This window comes from Lampetra planeri, chromosome 76, assembly GCF_965212315.1.
Source record: "Lampetra planeri chromosome 76, kcLamPlan1.2.h2, whole genome shotgun sequence".
In the NCBI taxonomy this organism is placed as follows: Eukaryota; Metazoa; Chordata; class Hyperoartia; order Petromyzontiformes; family Petromyzontidae; genus Lampetra; species Lampetra planeri.
In genome coordinates this window covers 2,752,254-2,771,689 of record NC_136181.1, presented here as the reverse complement: position 1 = coordinate 2,771,689, position 19,436 = coordinate 2,752,254, and the positions used below count along the sequence as shown (strand labels likewise).

The following is a 19,436-nucleotide window of genomic DNA, read 5'->3' as shown; positions in this document are numbered from 1 at the left end:
GCATCTTTCTAATTTTCATTGTTTTTAATTGGGGTTCTCTCTTAGTTTATTGGATTTCCTCTCAGTTTATCGGGTTTTCATTGACATTTTTCGGAATTCTTTCTCCAAATTTCTGAGCGACACGTTTGAAAAGCATTTGAACGTGCTCACATGAAGAACATCTCGCACCAGTCAAAAAGAGGTGGTCGGTTAGCTCAGCTGGTTAGAGTGTGGTGCTAATAACGCCAGCTGCTGTGTTCCTCCATTTAAAATTTTTTATGAAAATTTTGCTCTTGATGCTTTCTTAGCTTTATTGGGTTTGCCTGGCAGGTTTTCATTTTTCTCATTTCACGGAATATCTCTCAAGTTTACTCAGTTTGCCGCAACATTCCTTAGGATTCTGCCTCTCTTTCTTGTAATTTCCTTTCACTTTTTATAGCAGAATCTTATTCTCCTGGGAATGTGTCCCAATTTCTTGGTTGCATCAATCAGTTTGTTCAAATTTTCTCTAGTTTTTTTTCTTTCCATCTCTTGGATTTGTAATGCGGGCGTAAACGGCCTCGCGGATATGACGTCACGGGGGGGAGGAGTTAGGTCACGTGAGAGAGAGGGGTGAGGTCTTAAGGGGGAGAGATACCGGAAGAGACGGGAGAGTGTTGGGGATAGAGACAGAGTGAGGCCACGCAGGGCGGAGGTTGGAGAGTGGCGAGATCACCACACACACAGTAAGACTCGGCACCGTCGGCCAGCGGTGACCGAGCACGGGGGAACGGGGAGCAGCGGTGGAGCTGCAGTGAGAGCAGCCGGAGGACTGCACCAGGGACCTGCAGCAGAGCTGCAGGAGCGCGAAAGGCTACGGGAGCGAAGGCAGCTGTGGAGCTGCCAAGCGGGGAGGCTCTGAGCGAGGGCCGAGTGGGACAAGTGTAAAGAACCCAAATAAAGGACAACGGAGACAGACCCAGTGATCGAGTCCTTTATTACAGATTTTTAGAGTTCCTTTGCAGTTAGTGTTTGTTTAAACCACTGCCTTAGATGTCCCACACACTTGCTTGACTTACTCTGTTGGTACTTGGTGTTTCCTCTCAATTTTTGGGCACTAATTCTAGATTTGAAGTTTTCGTGACTGCAACGATTCATACTATCTGGTTTTTTCGGTAAAGTCCTGTAAGTTAAAAAGTTAAAATAAATTAAATCACGACGTTTCGGACGTTTTTTTGGGCTCTCTTCCAAGTTTCTTGGTTATCCTCAGTTTTATCATTTTAAACCTATTAATAATATCTGTTTCTTTTTTTATCAGCTTTTATGTCTACCTATCCTTTTCTTGCATATTTCTAATTTTAATTGTTTTTAATTGGGTTTCTCTCTAAGTTAATTGGTTTTCCTCTCAGTTTATCGGGTTTTAGTTGACATTTTATCGGCATTCTTTCTCCAAATTTCTGAGCGACACACTTGAAAAGCATTTGCACGTGCTCACATGAAGGATATCTTGCGTTTCTCTGGTGTAGGTGGCCGGTTAGCTCAGCTGGTTAGAGCGTGGTGCTAATAACGCCAAGGTCCTGGGTTCGATCCCCATACTGGCCAGCTGCTGTTTTCCTCCATTTAAAAAAATCAATGAAAATTTGGCTCTTGATGCTTTCTCAGCTTTATTGGGTTTGCCTGGCAGGTTTTTGTTTTTCTCATTTCACGGAATATCTCTCAAGTTTTCTCAGTTTGACGCACCATCACTTAGGATTCTGCCACTGATTCTTGGAATTTCCTTTCACTTTTTGGAGCAGAATCTTAGTTTCCTGGGAATGTGTCCCAATTTATTGGGTCCATCAATCAGTTTGTTCGAATTTTCTTTCCTTTTTTTCTTTCCATCTCTTGGATTTTTAGAGTTCCTGTGCAGTTTGCGTTTGTTTACACCACTGCCTTAGATATCCCACACTTTCTTGACGTACCATTTTGGTACTTGGTGTTTCCTGTCATTTTATGGACTCTTTTCCCAGTTTATTCTCTCAGTTTCTTAATTTTAAAACTATGAATAAAATATGTTTCTTTATCAGTTTTTTAGTTCTACCTTTCAGTTTCTTGCATTTTTCTAATTTTCATGGTTTTTAATTGGGGTTCTCTACCAGTTCATTGGTTGTCTTCTCAGTTTATCGGGTTTTCATTGACATTTTTCGGAATTCTTTCTCCCAGTTTCTGAGCGAGTGTTGAAAAGCATTTGCACGTGCTCACATGATGGATATCTTGTATTGCTCTGGTGTAAGTGGCCGGTTAGCTCAGCTGGTTAGAGCGTGGTGCTAATAACGCCAAGGTCCTGGGATCGATCAACATGCTAGCCAGCTGTTGTTTTCCTCCATTTAAAAAATCAATGAAAATTTCGCTCTTGATGCTTTCTCAGCTTTATTGGGTTTGCCTTGCAGGTTTTCATTTTTCTCATTTCACGGAATATCTCTCAAGTTTACTCAGTTTGCCGCGCCATCCCTTAAGATTCTGCCTCTGTTTCTTGTAATTTCCTTTCACTTGTTGGAGCAGAATCTTAGTTTCCTGGGAATGGGTCCCAATTTCTTGGGTGTGTAATAAAGGACTCTCTCTCAGATGTCGATCTCTGTTGTCCTTTTTTGGGTTCGTTGAATCTCGATACCACGGCATCTCGCTCGGGCCCGCGTCCCGCTCGACGACCTCTCCACAGCCCTCGGCTGCTCCCGTTATACAGTCTCCCTGCTGCTCCAATATGCAGTCTCCCTGCTGCCCCGTCAGGCAATCCTTGCAGCCACACCGCTGCCCCGCTATCTAGCATCACTGCTGCCCCTTTCACAGCTAGCCTCTCACTGCTCCCGTTAGCTTTCTTCGTCTGACACCGATGGCTGTCGGTGTCGACGTCTCCCACCGTAGCGACCGCGCCACACTCTCCGTCTTGCCCAGCGTGGCCTCCTCGTATTTCACTCCGTCTCAACTCCCCCTTCCTCTTCCGGTTCTCTCCCTAAATCCTCTCCCCCACGTGACCCTAACTCCACCCACTCCTCACGTAACCCAGACTCCGCCCCCCCTCAATCCTTGCTCGCATTAGACTACCCCCCCCTAATGAAAACCCAGCCGTCCCCGGCTGCAACAAATACAAGAAAATAATGCGAGCAATATTGGAACCATCTGGCATCACTGACAACGGAGAATATAAAACGATAACAAGAACAAGAACAATAACAATCAACGACAGGAAAGGGATTTGGAACGCGTGCGGGTCGCCGGCCCATCCCGAACGGGCGGCGGTACCCCCACGGACCGAGAACGCGACGGGGTCTTAAGATCGACGGGAGTAGAACCGCCCGCCGCTGTTGGAGGCCCGTCAACGCCAAGGTCCCTTCCACCAGGGAGACCCAAGTCCGGGGTCTCTGGCAACCGTGTCTGTGGTGGGGTTGGAATGGCAGCGGGGCCAAGTGGCCTCGTCGCCGTGGTAGGCCCACCCAGAGCAGGATTCGCCACATCCGCCTGCGTCACGGCTGGTTCGTCTGTAGAAGGCACGACAGGCGCGCTTGCAGAGTCAACAGGCAAGGGCAGAGGTGCGTCGGGCGCAACAGACACCGGCAAGGCAACATCAGGGGATGACGCATCCGTCCGCGGGGCCACGTAGGGCTTCAGCCTAGACGTATGAACGTACCAGCGCCGCGATCCGAACCGAACCCATGCGGAATGCGGGTTAGGGACTTCAATAAGCTTAACCGGCCCCTGCCATGGTTTGTGAAGCTTAGGCGGAGGTCCCCGGCCGCACCTGCGGGCAGTGCAGCCATGCCATGTCTCCCACTCGCCAGGGGCATGTACTGGTCGAGCGCCGGGCGCAACGCTCGTTTCGCGCCTGAGTCCTGGCAGTAGCCAACCGGGCCCCCTCCCTTGCCTCGGCAACGCGTCGAACCGTGTCCTGAATGTATTCGGGGAGGGGTTTAACAGGACCCTTCACCCCCCTACTCAGCTGTACTTCCACCGGCGGCACATTCTCGCGGCCGTACATGAGACAAAATGGAGAATACCCAGTGGACGCATGAGGCGTCATCCGATACGCGGAGAGTACCCCAGGTATATGCAAGTCCCCATCAGCTTGTTTCTCGTCAACCGTGTGACATAGCATGGCCGACAGCATCCGATTAAGGCGTTCCACCATGCCATCCGTCTGCGGGTGGTAAGGCGACGTACGAACCTTCTTGGTTCCCAGAGCAGCACACACTTTCGCCAACAATTTGGAAGAAAAATTTCGCCCCTGATCCGTGAGTAGCCTCTCCGGCGCCCCTTTGTCCATCACATATCCAAATAGGAAGGCGTCCGTGATAGACGCCGCCGACTGGTCGGGTAAGGGCCAAGCCATCGGCCAGCGGGAAAGATATTCCACCCCGACCAGCAAATATTTATTACCCCTAGCGGATGGCGGGAAAGGTCCCAAAATATCCAGCGCCACCAACTCGTTGATTCGAGACACTTGTATAGACTGCACCGGCGGCACGTAAGGGTTTTTAGGCGGCTTCCACCGGGCACACTCGGGACATGCCCGAATGTGTCCGACGACATCCGTCGTCATGCCGTGCCAAAAGTAGTCTCGCTGTAATGTTAATAAAGTCTTCTGCACCCCGAGATGTAATAAAGTGTCGCTGTGCAGAGTCCGAATCAATTCGTACCGTAGCGACGATGGTACCACCAGACGCCAGCGGTCATGCAATCCCTCTCTCCACATGAACAAACCATCCCGGAGAGCGGCCCCCGGCGTCCCACCGGACAGCAATCTCCCCGCCCCCTTCGCAGCCCGACTCCATAAAGCCCTCAACGAGTTGTCAAGCAATTGTTCGCGAATCCATACCGAGCGCGGCAGGTACAGAACCCCATCGGCCGGTCCTGGGCACACCGGAACCCCAGGTACCTCGACAGCTGACACGACAGGCCGAGGGGGTAGCTGAACCGGCGTACACCTATTCGTACCCGACGCGCAAGCGCAAGGGGACCCCTGTGGTAATCTGGAAAGTGCGTCCGCATTCGCGTGACGCGACCCCTTCTGATATTGTATGTCGAAGGAAAATTCCTGCAGGGTCTCCAACCATCGCGCCAGTTGGCCAGATGGTTGGTCAACCCTCAGGGCATATTGCAGAGCCGCATGGTCCGTGCGCACAGTAAATGACCGGCCGTAAAGATACGGCCAATATTGGCGGAGAAAATGGACAATAGCCAATAATTCGCGGCGAGTGACGCAGTAGCGGGTTTCTGCCGGGGACAGCACACGGCTACCGTAGGCTACCACGCGCTCCACGCCGCCTTTGGACTGTGACAGAACGGCCCCAATCCCAGTGTCACTAGCGTCCGTATCCAGAATAAACGGTCTATCAAAATCCGGATAGTCCAATGTCGGCGCCGTCGCCAACCAATCGCGTAGGCCCTGAAACGCCGCTTCCTCCGGCGGACCCCAACTGAACCTCCGACCCTTACCCGTAAGGAGGTGCAAGGGCCTAGCGATCATAGCAAAGTTCGGGACGAACCTGCGATAGTATGAGGCGAACCCCAAGAAGCGACGTACGTCCCCAACCGAGGCCGGGGTTGGCCAGTTACGGACGCACGCCGTCTTCTCCGGGTCCGTTGCCACCCCGTCCGCACTGATTATGTGTCCCAAATAACGCACGGATCGTTGCAGTAGGTGACACTTTTTCGGTTTGAATTTTAAATTTACGGAGCGCATCCTAGCAAAAACCGTCTCCAATCTCTGCAAATGTTCGTCAAATGTGCGGCTAAAGACAATGACATCGTCTAAATAAATCAAACATGTCTCCCACTGCAGACCCATTAACACCAGCTCCATCAACCGCTGAAAAGTGGCGGGAGCCGCATTCAAGCCCATCGGAAGGCAATTAAACTGAAACAGTCCCTGTGGCGTGCGAAAAGCCGTCTTTTCCCTCGAGGACTCGTCAAGGGGAAGCTGCCAGAATCCCGAAGAGAGATCCAATGTTGAAAAAAACTTCGCCCCAGACAAGGCATCGAGGGAATCATCCATACGCGGAGTGGGTATGCGTCTGCGACGGACACCTTATTCAATTTCCGAAAATCGACGCAAAATCGCAGTTTATCATCCTTTTTTTTCACAAGGACTACCGGCGCGCCCCATGGACTGTTAGACGGGGATATAATATCAGCGGCTAGCATGTCCTCCACTGCCCCGCGAACCTGATCCCGCTCCGTCGGGCTCAACCGATGCGAGTTCAACCGAATCGGAGCGGCGTCCCCCGTATCAATGTGGTGGGAATGCAGGGAGGTGCGTCCCAAGTCAAAATCATCCGACCTGAACACATCGGAATAACTTAGCAACAGCGCGCGAAGCGCGGACCGTTGCTCTCTGGTCAGGGATGAATTCTCCCTGCATAACTCGGCAACCCAATGGTCATCCTGCCCCGTTGGCCCCGAAACCCCCCCTACCATGTCCCGGCAGACCCGGTTGTCATGGGTCGTGAACGCGGTCGTGGCGTGAACCACAACCGTTCCAGCCGGGACACTGACATTCTCTGCACTCCCATTTAGCACCTGTAAGAACGGGGGCTGGCCCGGCCGGACAATTGTTTTTGCCCCAACCAGCGCCGAGCCGCCCGTTATAGCCGTGGATGGCGATAACAGAACCCCCGCCGCTCCCTCAACGCCCGGTACTGGCTTCCGATATCTCAACGGGATAAGCATCTGCGAACCAGGTGGAATGTCAACAGATACCTCGGACAGCGCCTGCACCTGGCAAACAGGGGCAGACCGGCCCCATGGCGACGGTAGGAACGAAATTTTACGCCCCCCCCAGTAATTCAATGCAGTTTTGATCAATCCTTATTTGAATGGGCATTTTTGCCAGGAAATCAGTCCCCAACAAACAGGGTACCGCGAGAGACCTAGAGATCAACACGGTCCCTGAAGCCGACACCCCCCCGATGGATATCTTGGCGTCCACCTGGCCCACAATGCCCATACTTCCCCCATTCGCCGCTATGCATGAATCACAAACCGCTCGCACTCTCCCTGGTGGAATGCCCAAAAGATGGAAAATGACATCCGACATAATGGTCGCGGACGCACCGGAGTCCACCAAAATACGCACCTCGACCCCCTGAATGGAACCCGGTACCGTGGATGACCCCGTAGCGGCCGCAACTACCCTGCATGCCAATCGGCGCCATTGCATCAGCGAGCGACACGGGTCAACCGGAGGCACCTTGTTGTTAGCGACACACGGACCGCGCGGCGATGGTGATGCATGAGGTGACAGGCCTTGCCGGGTGTCTGGTGCGCACCGACTTGCCTGTACTGGTGGGTCTTTTCGCGCGGCGTCCGTGGTCGAGGCCTCCTGCTGGGGCGGCCCCGGGATGCGAGCCCAACAGTCCCTGGCGAAGTGGCCCTTACGGCTGCAGCGGAAACACTCCACGTCGTTCCGACGCGCGGCACCCCCCCTGTCCCGACGCTCCCGCGCCGGCGGCGCGGACCTCGGCCCCGTCCCCCCCCGAGCAGGCCACTGGGCGGAGGCGGCCGTCAACTCCTGCAGACCCTTGTCGTCAGGAACGTAGATCGCCTTCGTAGGATCCCACCCCGTAGCACTGCCTTCAACGACGGGCCCCCCCGTCCAAGCCGACACCTGCTTCCAGCGTCGGAGATTAAATTGAGCGTCCAAGCACTAAGCCACAGCACGGGACGTCAATTTATCATGGCTGCACACCGGCATGGGGATCCCCAGGTCTCTAGATAATTCGAGCATTTTGCCCAACACGAGGGGCTCCAACAAATCGGGCTCCGTCTCGGGGTATGCCGCCATCGCCAGTTCCAGAACTGCGCCTCTGTAGGCCACCGGCGAGTCATCAGGCGCCCGTTGGCGCTGAACAAATCTCCGATGGGCGTCGTCCGGAGGCTCGTACGCATCCGCCATCTCCTCGAAGATACGCTGCAGTGTCTTCTTCTTGTCGGCCTTGATGGAGTGGAAGAACCGGACGGACTCGTCGTCGAGAAGTGTTGGTAAGACTTCCAGTGCCTCCGCGTCCGTCCACATGGCGGAGCGTACGGTCGCTTGAAAACGGCAGGAAAATGCGCTCCAATCGCCGCCGATTGAGAATTCTTTGACCGTTGTTAAATGACGGCTGCGGGTTCTTGCTCTTCCGTCCTCCTCCGATGGTGACACGCGCGGCAGCGACAAGATGGCGTCGCTCCGCAACGTGTGCAAGCTGGCGGCTTCCCGCGGCGGAGGGCGCAAGATGGCGGCTTCCCGCCGTTCTTCTTCGGCCACGCCCAAGATGGCGTCTTCGTGCCGCGCGGTCGAGAGGGCTGATGGCGACGGCAAGGCCCCGGCCCGTTGTTCCTCGCCGGGCCTCCCCGAAGTCGTCGCCGGCATCACGAGAACGCACAATTGCGCCAACACCGTCTTCAGCGCCTCCAGTTGCGCCGCCACCTGTCGCCATCCATCGTCAGCGTCCAGTCGCGCAGATGGGCCCACCGAGGCGGCCACGTCCTGCACGGCTGGAACCCCGCTCGTCCCCGCTCCGCTTTCCTCCTCCATCGTGGGTAGCGCCACCGCTGGAGGGAGGTCGTCGTCGGAAGATTGCCGAAGATGGTGCAGGGACGGTCTTCTTCCTGAGCTGTTTTGACATGCCGTTTCACTTCTGACACCAATGTAATAAAGGACTCTCTCTCAGATGTCGATCTCCGTTGTCCTTTATTGGGTTCGTTGAATCACGATACCACGGCGTCTCGCTCGGGCCCGCGTCCCGCTCGACGACCTCTCCACAGCCCTCGGCTGCTCCCGTTATACAGTCTCCCTGCTGCTCCAATATGCAGTCTCCCTGCTGCCCCGTCAGGCAATCCTTGCAGCCACACCGCTGCCCCGCTATCTAGCATCACTGCTGCCCCTTTCACAGCTAGCCTCTCACTGCTCCCGTTAGCTTTCTTCGTTTGACACCGATGGCTGTCGGTGTCGACGTCTCCCACCGCGTGGCGCCCGCGCCACACTCTCCGTCTTGCCCAGCGTGGCATCCTCGTATTTCACTCCGTCTCAACTCCCCCTTCCTCTGCCGGTTCTTTCCCTAAATCCTCTCCCCCACGTGACCCTAACTCCACCCACTCCCCACGTGACCCAGACTCCGCCCCCCCTCAATCCTTGCTCGCATTACAGGTGCATCAATCAGTTTGGTCGTTTATCCTCTCAGTTTCTTCATTTAAAAACTCAACATAAAATACGTTTCTTTATCAGTTTTTTAGGTTTACCTTGCAGTTTCTTGCATTTTTCTAATTTTAATGGTTTTTATTTGGGGTTCATTCCCAGTTCGTTGGTTGTCTTATCAGTTTATCGGGTTTTCGTTGACATTTTTTCGCCATTCTTTATCCAAATATCTGAGCGACACTGTTGAAAAGCATTTGCACGTGCTGACATGAAGGATATCTCGTACCTGTCAAAGAGAGGTGGCCGGTTAGCTCAGCTGGTTAGAGCGTGGTGCTAATAACGCCAAGGTCCTGGGTTCGATCCCCATACTGGCCAGCTGCTGTTTTCCTCCATTTAAAAAAATCAATGAAAATTTCCCTATTGATTCTTTCTCAGCTTTATTGGGTTTGCCTGGCAGGTTCCCATTTTTCTCATTTCACAGAATATCTCTCAAGTTTACTCGGTTTGCCGCACCATCCCTTAGGATTCGGACTCTGTTTCTTGTAATTTCCTTTCACTTTTTGGAGGATAACCTTAGTTTCCTGGGAATTTCATGGGTGCATCAATCAGTTTCTTCGAATTTTCTCTCCTTTTTTTCTTTCCATCTCTTGGATTTTTAGAGTTCCTTTGCAGTTTGTGTTGTTTACACCACTGTCTTGAACTTACCACACACTTGCTTGACTTATCTTGTTGTTACTTGGTGTTTCCTCTCAATGTTTGGGGCTCTCTCCCAGATTTTCGTTTATCCTCTAAGTTTCTTCATTTTAAAACTGTGAATAAAATACGTTTCTTTATCAGTTTTTTTAGGTCTACCTTTCAGTTTCTTGCATTTTTCTAGTTTACATGGTTTTTACTTGGGGTTCTCTTCCAGTTCATTGCTTGTCTTCTCAGTTTATCGGGTTTTCATTGACATTTTTCGGAATTCTTTCTCCCAGTTTCTGAGCGAGTGTTGAAAAGCATTTGCATGTTCTCACATAAAGAATATCTCGCACCAGTCAAAGATAGGTGGCCGGTTAGCTCAGCTGGTTAGAGCGTGGTGCTAATAACGCCAAGGTCCTGGGTTCGATCCCCATACTGGCCAGCTGCTGTTTTCCTCCATTTAAAAAATCAATGAAAATTTAGCTCTTGATGCTTTCCCAGCTTTATTGGGTTTGCCTGGCAGGTTTTCATTTTTCTCATTTCACAGAATATCTCTCAAGTTTACTCGGTTTGCCGCACCATCCCTTAGGATTCGGACTCTGTTTCTTGTAATTTCCTTTCACATTTTGGAGGAAAACCTTAGTTTCCTGGGATTGTGTCTCAATTTCTTGTGTCCATCAATCAGTTGGTTCGAATTTTCTCTCAGTTTTTTTGTTTCCATCTCTTGGATTTTTAGAGTTCCTTTGCAGTTTGTGTTGTTTACACCTCTGCCTTGGACTTCCCACACACTTGCTTGACTTATCTTGTTGTTACTTGGTGTTTCCTCTCAATGTTTGGGCTCTCTTACCAGTTTCTAGGTTATCCTCTCAGTTTCTTCATTTTAAACCTATACATGAAATGTGTTTCTTCATCAGTTATTAGGTCTACCTATCCTTTTGTTGCATTTTTCAAATTTTCATTGTTTTTAAGTGGGTTTATCTCTCAGTTCATTGGTTTTCCTCTCAGTTTATCGGGTTTTCGTTGACATTTTTCGGCATTCTTTCTCAAAACATCTAAGCGACACTATTGAAAAGCATTAGCACGTGCTCACATGAAGGATATCTTGCACCAGCCAAATGGAGGTGGCCGGTTAGCTCAGCTGGTTAGAGCGTGGTGCTAATAACGCCAAGGTCCTGGGTTCGATCCCCATACTGGCCAGGTGTGCTTTTTTTTCCAATTTCAAAAATTTATGAAAATTCAGCTCTTGTTGCTTTCTCAGCTTATTGGGTTTGCCTGGCAGGTTTTCTCATTTCACTGAACATCCCTCAGTCTCTCTCGGTTTGCAGCACCGTCTCATCGTTTTCTGCCTCTGTTTCTTGGATTTTCGTTTCACTTTTTGGCGCAGATTTTTTGTTTCGTGAGATTGTCCCCCAATTTATTGGGTACATCAATCAATTTGTTCGAATTTTCTTTCAGTTGTTTTGTTTGCATCTGGATTTTTAGAGTTCCTTTAGCAGTTTGTGTGTGTTTACACAACTGCCTAGGACTTCCCACACACTTGCTTAACTTACCCTGTGGTACTTGGTGTTTCCTCTCAATATTTGGGCTCTCTTCCCAGTTTCTTGGTTATCCTCAGTTTTTTCATTGAAAAACTATAAATAAAATGTGTTTCTTGAACAGTATTTACGTCTACCTATCCTTTTCTTGGATTTAATATTTTGCATTGCTTTTAATTGGGTTTCTCTCTCAGTTAATTGGTTTTCCTCTCAGTTTATCGGGGTTTCCGACATTTTTTCGGCATTTTCTCTACATATTTCGGTTTCTTGTCATTTCCTTTGACTTTTTGGAGCAGGATCTTAGTTTCCTGGGAATGTGTCCCAATTTCTTGGGTCCATCAATCAGTTTGTTCGAATGTTCTTTCCTTTTTTTTCTTTCCATCTCTTGGATTTTTAGAGTTCCTTTGCAGTTTGTGTTTGTTGACACCACTGCCTTGGACTTCCCACACACTTGCTTGACTCATCCTGTTGTTACTGGGTATCTCCTCTCAATTTGTGGGCTCTCTTCCCAGTTTCTTGGTTATCCTCAGTTTCTGCATTTTAAAAATAAAAATAAAAAGCGTTCTTTATCATTTTTTTAGGTCCATCTATAATTTTCTTGCATTTTTCTCATTTTCATGGTTTTTACTTGGGTTCCTTTCCAGTTAATAGGTTTTCCCCTCAATTTATTGAGTTTCCATTGATATTTTTCACAATTCTCTCTCTCAATTTTTGAGCGACACGCTCGAAAAGCATTTGCACGTGCTTACATGAAGAATATCTCGCACCAGTTAAATAGAGGTGGCCGGTTAGCTCAGCTGGTTAGAGCGTGGTGCTAATAACGCCAAGGTCCTGGGTTCGATCCCCATACTGGCCAGCTGCTGTTTTCCTCCATTTAAAAAAATACAAATTTTTTTAGCTCTTGATGCTTTCTCATCTTTATTGGGTTTGCCTGGAAGGTTTTCATTTTTCTCATTTCACGGAATATCTCTCAAGTTTTCTCAGTTTGCCGCACCATCCATTAGGATTCTGCCTCTGATTCTTGTAATTTCCTTTCACTTTTTGGAGGATAACCTGAGTTTCCTGGGAATGTGTCCCAATTTCTTGGCTACATCAATCAGTTTGTTCGAATTTTCTCTCAATTATTTTGATTGCATCTTGATTTTTAGAGTTCCGTTGCAGTTTGTGTTTGTTGACACCACTCCCTTGGATGTCCCACACACTTGCTTGACTTATCTTGTGTTACTTGGTGTTTCCTCTCAATGTTTGGGCTCTCTTCCCAGTTTCTCGTTCATCCTCTCAGTTTCTTCATTTTAAAACTATAAATAAAATACGTTTCTTTATCAGTTTTTTAGGTCTACCTTTCAGTTTCTTGCAATTTTCTAATTTTCATGGTTTTTTTATTTGGATTCTCTCCCAGTTCATTGGTTGTCTTCTCAGTATATCGGGTTTTCATTGACATTTTTCAAAATTCTTTCTCCCAGTTTCTGAGAAACAGTGTCGAAAAGAATTTTCACATGCTCACATGAAGGATATCTTGAGTTTCGCTGGTGTAGGTGGCCGATTAGCGCAGCTGGTTAGAGCGTGGTGCTAATAACGCCAAGGTCCTGGATTCAATCCCCAAACTGGCCACATGTGTCTTTTTCTTCCAATGTCAAAAATCTATTAAAATTCAACTCTTTATGCTTTCTCAGCTTCATTGGGTTTGCCTGGCATGTTTTATTTTTTTCTCATTTCACGGAATATCTCTCAAGTTTTCTCAGTTTGACGCACCATCCCTTAGGATTCTGCCTCTGTTTCTTGTAACTTCCTTTCACTTTTTGGAGCAGAATCTTAGTTTTCTGGGATTGTGTCTCAATTTCTTGGGTGCATCAATCAGTTTGTTCAAATTTTCTCAACTTTGTTTTTTTTTCATCTCTTGGATTTTTAGAGTTCCTTTGCAGTTTGTGTTTGTTTACACCACTGCATTGGACTTCCCATACACTTGCTTGACTTATCTTGTTGTTACTTGGTGTTTCCTATCAATGTTTGGGCTCTCTTCCCAGTTGCTCGTTAATCCTCTCATTTTCTTCCTTTTAACACTATGAATAAAATACGTTTCTTTATCAGTTTTTTAGGCCTACACTTCAGTTTCTTGCATTTTTCTACTTCTCATGGTTTTTATTTGGGGTTCTCTCCCAGTTAATTGGTTGTCTTCTCAATTTATCGGGTTTTCATTGACATTTTTCGGAATTCTTTCTCCCAGTTTCTGAGCGACAGCGTCGAAAAGCATTTGCACGTGCTCACATGAAGAATATATCGCACCAATCAAGCAGAGGTGGCCGGTTAGCTCAGCTGGTTAGAGCGTGGTGCTAATAACGCCAATGTCCTGGGTTCGATCCCCATACTGGCCAGCTGCTGTTTTCCTCCATTTAAAAAATTCAATGAGAATTGAGCTCCATGATGCTCTCACTCTCAGCTTATTGGGTTTTTTTCTTGGCAGGTTATCAGTTTTTCTCATTTCACGGAACATCAATCAGTTTTTTTTCTCGGTCTGCAGCACCGTCTCTTTGGTTTGCCTCTGTTTCTTGGATTTTGTTTTCACTTTTTGGCACGGGATTTTAGTTTCCTGGGAATGTGTCCCAATTTATTGGGTGCATCAATCAGTTTGTTCGAATTTTCTTTCCTTTTCTTTTCATGTCTTGGATTTTTAGAGTTCCTTTGCAGTTTGTGTTTGTTTAAACCACTGCCTTAGATGTCTCACACACTTGCTTGACTTATCTTGTTGCTACTTGGTGTTTCCTCTCAATGTTTGGGCTATCTTCCCAGTTTCTTGGTTATCATCAGTTTTTCATTTTAAACCTAAGAATAAAATGGTTTTCTTTACCAGTTTCTAGGTCTACCTATCCTTTTCTTGCATCTTTCAAATTTTCATTGTTTTTAATTGGGGTTCTCTCTTAGTTTATTGGATTTCCACTCAGTTTATCGGGTTTTCGTATACATTTTTAAATCCTTCATATTAAGTTCACTTGCTTGCTTGCTTGCGCGCTTACGACCGTGCAAATATTTCGGTCGTTTTTTTACTCACTTCCCGTGATTCAATCGAGCTGACATTTTGCAGACAGACTCGTTGTGCGTGACAATAAATTTTCTTGAAATTTTTTTCCCAAAATGTTACACTTTTTAGGAAAAAAAGAATTCTATGTAATTACCATTGCTTAATGGTGGCAAGCAATCATCTGACCCATAGGTGGCAGCCATCTCAAGCCAGAGGACGAGAGGACTCTAGCCGCCACGCATATAAAGGATTTATAGTGAAAAACTTTGTTTTTACGGGTTAAATTTTTTAAATCCTTTATATTAAGTTCACTTGCTTGCATGCTTGTGCGCTTACGACCGTGCAAATCTTTCAGTCGTTTTTTACCCAATTCCCGTGATCCAATCGAGCTGACATTTTGCACACATACTCGTTGTGCGTGACAATTAATTTTCCTGAATTTTTTTTCAAAAATGTTACACTTTTTAGGAAAAAAAAATTATATGTAATTACCAATTGCTTAATGGTGGCAAGCAATCATCTGACCCATAGGTGGCAGCCATCTCAAGCCAGAGGACGAGAGGACTCTAGCCGCCACGCATAACAGGTCCCTGCGGGGTGGGCTAGTAGGAACGAATAACCAAAGAATATAAACATAATGTATTATTACACTTGTTTTTGTAGGGTCCTGCCAAGTGTTTGCAGTAGGGGGGGATGTTGCTACACCTAATCGGACGATACGAAGGGAGAGTTTGAGGCCTAGTTCTAGGCTTTAGGCCTAGCTGTAGGCTTTAGGCCGCTGTGAGTTAATTTTTAATTTAAATGTTTTAATTATTAATGTAAAAGCTTTAAATTTAAATGTTTCTATAAAAAACATCAGGGAATGTAACATTGTTAAACATTAACTCCCTTTCACACACGCGGGGGTACGATACGAAGGGAGAGTTTGAGGCCTACTTCTAGGCTTTAGGCCTAGCTGTAGACTTTTGGCCGCTGTGAGTTATTTTTTAATTGAAATGTTGTTATTAGTTATGTAAAAGCTTTAAATGTAAATGTTTCTATTTAAAAAGATGAGGGAATGTAACATTGTTAAACATTAACTCCGTTTGACACACGCGGGGGTACGATACGAAGGGAGAGTTTGAGGCCTAGTTCTAGGCTTTAGGCCTAGCTGTAGGCTTTAGGCCGCTGTGAGTTATTTTTTAATTTCAAAGTTTTAATTAAAAGCTATCTCAGGGAATTATAAGGGAATGTTACACTTGTTTAGCCAGGAAAGCCTCATTAATTTAAATGTTTTAATTAAAAGCTATCTGAGGGAATTATAAGGGAATGTTACACTTGTTTAGCCAGGAAAGCCTCACTGAGTCTAAAGGTTGTTGTAGGGTCATGCCAAGTGTTTTCAGTAGGGGGCGATGTTGCTACACGTAATCGGACATCGGACGGACGGACGGACGATATAATCTATTGTAGGCTGGTTCACTTCGTTCCTACCAGTATAAAGGATTTATAGTGAAAAACTTTGTTTTTACGGGTTAATTATTTCGGCATTCTTTCTCCAAATTTCTGAGCGAAACTTTTGAAAAGCATTTGCACATGCTCACGTGAAGGATATCTTGCACCAATCTAACAGAGGTGGCCGGTTAGCTCAGCTGGTTAGAGCGTGGGGCTAATAACGCCAAGGTCCTGTGTTCGATCCCCATACTGGCCTGCTGCTGTTTTCCTCCATTTAAAAAAATCAAAAAAATGTAGGTCTTCATTCTTTCTCATCCTTATTGGGTTTGCCTGGCAGGTTTTCATTTTTCTCATTTCACAGAATATCTCTCAAGTTTACTCGGTTTGCTGCACCATCCCTTAGGATTCTGCCTCTGTTTCTTGTAATTTCCTTTTAGTTTTTGGAGAAGAATCTTAGTTTCCTGGGATTGTGTTCCAATTTCATGGGTCCATCAATCAGTTTGTTCGAATTTTCTCTCATGTTTTTTTTTCCATCTCTTGGATTTTTAGAGTTCCTTTGCAGTTTGTGTTTGTTTACACCACTGCCTTGGACTTCCCACACACTTGCTTGACGTATCTTGTTGTTACTTGGTGTTTCCTCTCAATGTTTGGGCTCTCTTCCTAGTTTTTTGTTTATCCTCTCAGTTTCTTTATTTTAAAAGTATAAATAAAATGTATTTCTTTATCAGTTTTTAGGTCTACCTATCCTTTTCTTGCATCTTTCTAATTTTCATTGTTTTTAATTGGGGTTCTCTCTTAGTTTATTGGATTTCCTCTCAGTTTATCGGGTTTTCATTGACATTTTTCGGAATTCTTTCTCCAAATTTCTGAGCGACACGTTTGAAAAGCATTTGAACGTGCTCACATGAAGAACATCTCGCACCAGTCAAAAAGAGGTGGTCGGTTAGCTCAGCTGGTTAGAGTGTGGTGCTAATAACGCCAGCTGCTGTGTTCCTCCATTTAAATTTTTTTATGAAAATTTTGCTCTTGATGCTTTCTCAGCTTTATTGGGTTTGCCTGGCAGGTTTTCATTTTTCTCATTTCACGGAATATCTCTCAAGTTTACTCAGTTTGCCGCAACATTCCTTAGGATTCTGCCTCTCTTTCTTGTAATTTCCTTTCACTTTTTATAGCAGAATCTTATTCTCCTGGGAATGTGTCCCAATTTCTTGGTTGCATCAATCAGTTTGTTCAAATTTTCTCTAGTTTTTTTTCTTTCCATCTCTTGGATTTGTAATGCGGGCGTAAACGGCCTCGCGGATATGACGTCACGGGGGGGAGGAGTTAGGTCACGTGAGAGAGAGGGGTGAGGTCTTAAGGGGGAGAGATACCGGAAGAGACGGGAGAGTGTTGGGGATAGAGACAGAGTGAGGCCACGCAGGGCGGAGGTTGGAGAGTGGCGAGATCACCACACACACAGTAAGACTCGGCACCGTCGGCCAGCGGTGACCGAGCACGGGGGAACGGGGAGCAGCGGTGGAGCTGCAGTGAGAGCAGCCGGAGGACTGCACCAGGGACCTGCAGCAGAGCTGCAGGAGCGCGAAAGGCTACGGGAGCGAAGGCAGCTGTGGAGCTGCCAAGCGGGGAGGCTCTGAGCGAGGGCCGAGTGGGACAAGTGTAAAGAACCCAAATAAAGGACAACGGAGACAGACCCAGTGATCGAATCCTTTATTACAGATTTTTAGAGTTCCTTTGCAGTTAGTGTTTGTTTAAACCACTGCCTTAGATGTCCCACACACTTGCTTGACTTACTCTGTTGGTACTTGGTGTTTCCTCTCAATTTTTGGGCACTAATTCTAGATTTGAAGTTTTCGTGACTGCAACGATTCATACTATCTGGTTTTTTCGGTAAAGTCCCGTAAGTTAAAAAGTTAAAATAAATTGAATCACGACGTTTCGGACGTTTTTTTGGGCTCTCTTCCAAGTTTCTTGGTTATCCTCAGTTTTTTCATTTTAAACCTATTAATAAAATCTGTTTCTTTTTTTATCAGCTTTTATGTCTACCTATCCTTTTCTTGCATCTTTCTAATTTTAATTGTTTTTAATTGGGTTTCTCTCTAAGTTAATTGGTTTTCCTCTCAGTTTATCGGGTTTTAGTTGACATTTTATCGGCATTCTTTCTCCAAATTTCTGAGCGACACACTTGAAAAGCATTTGCACGTGCTCACATGAAGGATATCTTGCGTTTCTCTGGTGTAGGTGGCCGGTTAGCTCAGCTGGTTAGAGCGTGGTGCTAATAACGCCAAGGTCCTGGGTTCGATCCCCATACTGGCCAGCTGCTGTTTTCCTCCATTTAAAAAAATCAATGAAAATTTGGCTCTTGATGCTTTCTCAGCTTTATTGGGTTTGCCTGGCAGGTTTTTGTTTTTCTCATTTCACGGAATATCTCTCAAGTTTTCTCAGTTTGACGCACCATCACTTAGGATTCTGCCACTGATTCTTGGAATTTCCTTTCACTTTTTGGAGCAGAATCTTAGTTTCCTGGGAATGTGTCCCAATTTATTGGGTCCATCAATCAGTTTGTTCGAATTTTCTTTCCTTTTTTTCTTTCCATCTCTTGGATTTTTAGAGTTCCTGTGCAGTTTGCGTTTGTTTACACCACTGCCTTAGATATCCCACACTTTCTTGACGTACCATTTTGGTACTTGGTGTTTCCTGTCATTTTATGGACTCTTTTCCCAGTTTATTCTCTCAGTTTCTTTATTTTAAAACTATGAATAAAATATGTTTCTTTATCAGTTTTTTAGTTCTACCTTTCAGTTTCTTGCATTTTTCTAATTTTCATGGTTTTTAATTGGGGTTCTCTACCAGTTCATTGGTTGTCTTCTCAGTTTATCGGGTTTTCATTGACATTTTTCGGAATTCTTTCTCCCAGTTTCTGAGCGAGTGTTGAAAAGCATTTGCACGTGCTCACATGATGGATATCTTGTATTGCTCTGGTGTAAGTGGCCGGTTAGCTCAGCTGGTTAGAGCGTGGTGCTAATAACGCCAAGGTCCTGGGATCGATCAACATGCTAGCCAGCTGTTGTTTTCCTCCATTTAAAAAATCAATGAAAATTTCGCTCTTGATGCTTTCTCAGCTTTATTGGGTTTGCCTTGCAGGTTTTCATTTTTCTCATTTCACGGAATATCTCTCAAGTTTACTCAGTTTGCCGCGCCATCCCTTAAGATTCTGCCTCTGTTTCTTGTAATTTCCTTTCACTTGTTGGAGCAGAATCTTAGTTTCCTGGGAATGGGTCCCAATTTCTTGGGTGTGTAATAAAGGACTCTCTCTCAGATGTCGATCTCTGTTGTCCTTTTTTGGGTTCGTTGAATCTCGATACCACGGCATCTCGCTCGGGCCCGCGTCCCGCTCGACGACCTCTTCACAGCCCTCGGCTGCTCCCGTTATACAGTCTCCCTGCTGCTCCAATATGCAGTCTCCCTGCTGCCCCGTCAGGCAATCCTTGCAGCCACACCGCTGCCCCGCTATCTAGCATCACTGCTGCCCCTTTCACAGCTAGCCTCTCACTGCTCCCGTTAGCTTTCTTCGTCTGACACCGATGGCTGTCGGTGTCGACGTCTCCCACCGTAGCGACCGCGCCACACTCTCCGTCTTGCCCAGCGTGGCCTCCTCGTATTTCACTCC

At 46.8% G+C, this 19,436-nt stretch overlaps 8 non-coding genes across 8 annotated transcripts; all 8 read left to right on the top strand.

Annotated features, from left to right (window-relative positions):
- Positions 1 to 1,486: 1,486 nt before the first annotated feature.
- On the top strand, positions 1,487 to 1,560 carry TRNAI-AAU (transfer RNA isoleucine (anticodon AAU)). The gene has a single exon. It is a non-coding gene; the product is annotated as a tRNA-Ile (tRNA).
- A 7,850-nt stretch (positions 1,561 to 9,410) lies between these two features.
- On the top strand, positions 9,411 to 9,484 carry TRNAI-AAU (transfer RNA isoleucine (anticodon AAU)). Its single transcript has one exon. It is a non-coding gene; the product is annotated as a tRNA-Ile (tRNA).
- Positions 9,485 to 10,155: 671 nt separating this feature from the next.
- Positions 10,156 to 10,229, top strand: TRNAI-AAU (transfer RNA isoleucine (anticodon AAU)). Its single transcript has one exon. It is a non-coding gene; the product is annotated as a tRNA-Ile (tRNA).
- A 681-nt stretch (positions 10,230 to 10,910) lies between these two features.
- On the top strand, positions 10,911 to 10,984 carry TRNAI-AAU (transfer RNA isoleucine (anticodon AAU)). The gene has a single exon. It is a non-coding gene; the product is annotated as a tRNA-Ile (tRNA).
- Positions 10,985 to 12,104: 1,120 nt separating this feature from the next.
- On the top strand, positions 12,105 to 12,178 carry TRNAI-AAU (transfer RNA isoleucine (anticodon AAU)). The gene has a single exon. It is a non-coding gene; the product is annotated as a tRNA-Ile (tRNA).
- A 1,442-nt stretch (positions 12,179 to 13,620) lies between these two features.
- Positions 13,621 to 13,694, top strand: TRNAI-AAU (transfer RNA isoleucine (anticodon AAU)). Its single transcript has one exon. It is a non-coding gene; the product is annotated as a tRNA-Ile (tRNA).
- A 2,257-nt stretch (positions 13,695 to 15,951) lies between these two features.
- On the top strand, positions 15,952 to 16,025 carry TRNAI-AAU (transfer RNA isoleucine (anticodon AAU)). Its single transcript has one exon. It is a non-coding gene; the product is annotated as a tRNA-Ile (tRNA).
- Positions 16,026 to 18,009: 1,984 nt separating this feature from the next.
- Positions 18,010 to 18,083, top strand: TRNAI-AAU (transfer RNA isoleucine (anticodon AAU)). Its single transcript has one exon. It is a non-coding gene; the product is annotated as a tRNA-Ile (tRNA).
- The last annotated feature ends 1,353 nt before the right edge of the window (positions 18,084 to 19,436 follow it).